The 3,885-nt window shown below is 46.0% G+C and overlaps 1 non-coding gene across 1 annotated transcript; it reads right to left on the bottom strand.

Annotated features, from left to right (window-relative positions):
• Nucleotides 1-3,200: 3,200 nt before the first annotated feature.
• On the bottom strand, nucleotides 3,201-3,273 carry TRNAV-CAC (transfer RNA valine (anticodon CAC)). Its single transcript has one exon. It is a non-coding gene; the product is annotated as a tRNA-Val (tRNA).
• Between the last annotated feature and the right edge of the window lie 612 nt (nucleotides 3,274-3,885).

The following is a 3,885-nucleotide window of genomic DNA, read 5'->3' on the forward strand; positions in this document are numbered from 1 at the left end:
CAGAAACTCTGATTAACTTTTCTATTATTATTGCTATGAATAGACTACAATAAGATACTTATATATAATTCATAACATAGCATATTACTATTTATTTACACTATACATGTATTATGCCTCTATTATCCTACATGGACTTACATGTGTTTGTGTATATCCTGTGATAGCAAACATAAGATTTCTGGAGCAGAGATTGACGTTATTATTATGAACTGCAATAATCCCTTAGTCTTTTCCTCCTCTCCATCAATGTGCCTTAGATTTTCTAGCTCTTATGTCCCTTTGAGAATACGAATATCCCCCGGACCCCCTTCCCAAGCTGCCTTCCACGGAGACCGCCAGGGAAGGGCAGCGACTTCCAACCGCCGAAGGAGGGGACAGAGGTTCCTGCGCACCCCCCCCCCTCCGCCCGCCAACACCAGAGACGCTGCTGCTCCTTGACTGGCACCTTTGACTGTGAACTGTCTTGTGCTGTTAAAGACACCCCTTATTTGCGTGGACAGGGGGAGCACGACCACCTCTCCAAAGACCACTTGGATCAGAACGCCGCTGTGGAACCTGCAGCAGGTGCCGTTTACGGACTCCTGCAAAGTTCAATACTTTAAAATACCGACTGGGATGCTGGTCAGGTTTCTCCAGAAAAACAGACCCAGGAGGACGTTTACATATACAGAAAGAGATTCATTGTAAGGAACTGGCTCACGTGATTGTGGCAGCTGAGGGGGTCCAAAATCTGATAGGGGAGCTGGCAGACCAGAGACCCAGGAAGGGGTTACAGTTGGAGCCCAAAGGCATCTGCTGGCAAACCGGGAAGTTCTGATGTTGCAGATGAAATCCGAAGGCACTGTGGTGTCAGAACTCCCTCTCGTCCACTGGAGATCAGCCCTGGTTTCTACTCAAGACTTCACTTGATTGTACAAAACTCCCTTGCATTACAGAGGGCAATCTGCTTTACTCAAAGCCCACCAGTTTACATGTAAACCCCATCCAAAAGCACAGAAACAACCAGAATAACGTTTGACCAAATACGTGGGCACCATGGCCCATTCAAGTTGAAACATAAAAATTAACGATCACAACCAGTAAATAATTTTCATCCTCCCAGATGATCGCTAAACGAAGCCAAGACGCTCAGAGATGCGGCTCTTGGCTTACGTGTTTCTCCTTGAATGAAATACGATTTTTCCCTCCCGGTCTCGGTTAATTTTCTGTGTGTGAAAATAGTTCCTCGTCCCCGTCCTATCAAAGATACCCAGTTATTGGATCCACTAGTCAGAATGGCCCACATCACTTGTAACCTCATGATCTGTTGCCCAAATAAAAATTAGGCTTCGTTCATTGATCTGCATATTCAGCTGACAGCACAAATGTAAATTTTGGCAAATTCAGCCAACAAGTTTCTTACCAAAGAAAATGAAAAGGGAACATCTGGGTGGCTCAGTCTTGGTTTTGGCTCAGGTCACGATCTCACGGTTCCTGAGTTCAAGTCCTGCCATCAGGCTCCGCGCTGATAGCACGGAGCCTACCTGGAATTCTGTCTCTCCCGCTCTCTCTGCCCTTCATCCACTCTGTCTCTTAAAGTTGTAAAAATTTTAAGAAAACGAAAAGATGAGGGGCGCCTGGGTGGCTCAGTGGGTTAGGCGTCTGACTTCGGCTTTGGTCATGATCTCTCGGTTTGTGAGTTCGAGCCCCACGTCCGGGTCTGTGCTGACAGCTCGGAGCCTGGCGCCTGCTTCGCATTCTGGGTCTCCCTCTCTCTCTGCCCCTCCCCCACTCATGCTCTGTCTCTGTCTCTCTCAAAAACAAATAAACATTAAAAAAAATTAAACAACGAAAAGATGATACCTGCTAAATGTCCCTCGCAGCCCGTACACCATGTCTCCTGTTCACAGGGGCGTGGTTTATTCACTATGATAGTGAAGCCTTCATCCATCAGGGTTTTGCCCACTTTTCAGTTTCTCAGAATTTGCAGAAACAATGAGATTTTTTGGCTGTGTAGAAATTTTTGACGTGAAGATGATATGATATGATATGATAGATGTGAAAAACCTGATGGGAACCAGCAGGTCAACGCAAACAAGCTGTAAAGTAGGCGGATGCTTTTGGAGAGCTGGAAAGGAATTCCCACCTGTCCAGGAACCTGTGATTGGTATTCAGTAAAATCCCAAGGATTCCAGGCTCGGTTTTATCGAGCGGATATTTAGTTGGATGTCTTCACACTGAACTGACACAAAGGACAGTATGATGTGGGCTTGAGAAGAACAGAGCTGCACGTCAAAGTGATTTTTCTTTAACCGGTCTTCACCACTACATCAAAGAAGAGAAGAATGTCCTAAAGGCTGCAGGCAGTTCAGTGAAGTATTATTGGAACAGAAAGCAAAGAGTAAAAATAACCTACAGAATTATGGGACAGGAAAAAAAAAAACATGTTGTTAGTTTTTATTAAACATAGATCATCTGCTTAATTTGTCCTATTGTAATCATCTTTTTTAAAAATATTACACGTATGTGTCTTATGCATACACAATAACATCGTCTACACAACTTAAATACCCAATAAGAAGTTTACGTTTCTCTATCAGAGGACAGAAACATTATAAAATTATTGTTATATTTTCTCACATGTGTATTTGTTAAGTCCTGCTGTTAACTACCAATTGCCACTTTTAACTGGTCCCATTGTTTTGATTAAATAACGGTATTCAGGTAACAGCAGCAAATAGAATAATATAATTTCAAATAAACACTTGTTTTTCATATTTTTATGGTAATGTGTTGGAAGTATTCAGTTTGTATTTCGGGTTTATGTTTGTTCGTTTCCGCCTGGCGCGGCTCTGTCCTGGGTCGGCCCTCTAAAGCTGGCCTCGCGGGCACACTCAACTCCGCGGTGCTGAGAAGGGACGGGACAAATACTCCGAGCGCGGCAGAGCGCCCTTGGGCTCCGAGAGGGCTCCCGGGGAGAGAGAACCGGCCGCCAGGTCTGCAGCAGGTGCAGCGCGGGGCGCGCGCGGCGGGGGGTGGGCGCACGACCTTGGACACCCAGCCTCGGCCCCTTCTTGCCCGCTTTCCGGGGGGTGCTCACCCCCGGGCCGCAGAGGGGAGCGGGCGGCAGGGGCGACCCTTTGGTTTTTATGTTGTTTGTGAAATATAAGGAAGTTGAAATCCCCGAAGTCAAGTCCAGCGTATTTTGAGAAAATAGTTGTTTCCGCCCGGTTTCGAACCGGGGACCTTTCGCGTGTGAGGCGAACGTGATAACCACTACACTACGGAAACGGCTGTGGGTTGGCTCACGTGTTTGTGCCTCTGACTGCACATAATTAAGATTCTTTTTTTTTTTTTTTTTTTTTTGCCTGCATGGGCCTGTCCAGGAAATGCTTGTTGTTATGGTGCATTTCTGCGTCTTCTATTTATGAAAAAAGAAAACCGCCATAACCAAACAAAGGCTTCACCCAGGACCCCGATTCTTGCATCATCCTGGAGAATTCGGGGGGGGGGGGTAAATTAGTAAGTTGTTATTTTTTAAAAACTGTTCCTAGTTTTGACATAGAATTGGCATACAGCACCGTATGAATTTAAGATGTGCAGCATAATGATCTGACTTCCACCGATTAAGAAATGATTACAACTGGAGAATTTGATTTCAAGACCACCCCATGCCGTCTACACCTGTTTCTCTGTCCCTGCAATGGGGATTCCTCTCTTGGTGACAGAAAGTGACTCTGGGAACCAGGATTGAGCGGCCTGAGCACAGGAGAAGGTCGGAAGCCACGGACGCTTTCTGCCCCAGCCTCTTCCTTTGCAGGTGAGTTGAGTAGTAGTCGTGTGGCTTCACCTCGCTACCAGGCTTCCGGGACCCACAAAGGAGGTGAAATGTTTAGGGAACAC

The sequence above is a fragment of the Lynx rufus genome, unplaced genomic scaffold, assembly GCF_022079265.1.
Source record: "Lynx rufus isolate CCGP_SWC_20201006 ecotype Redwood Valley unplaced genomic scaffold, mLynRuf1.p SCAF_6, whole genome shotgun sequence".
In the NCBI taxonomy this organism is placed as follows: domain Eukaryota; kingdom Metazoa; phylum Chordata; class Mammalia; order Carnivora; family Felidae; genus Lynx; species Lynx rufus.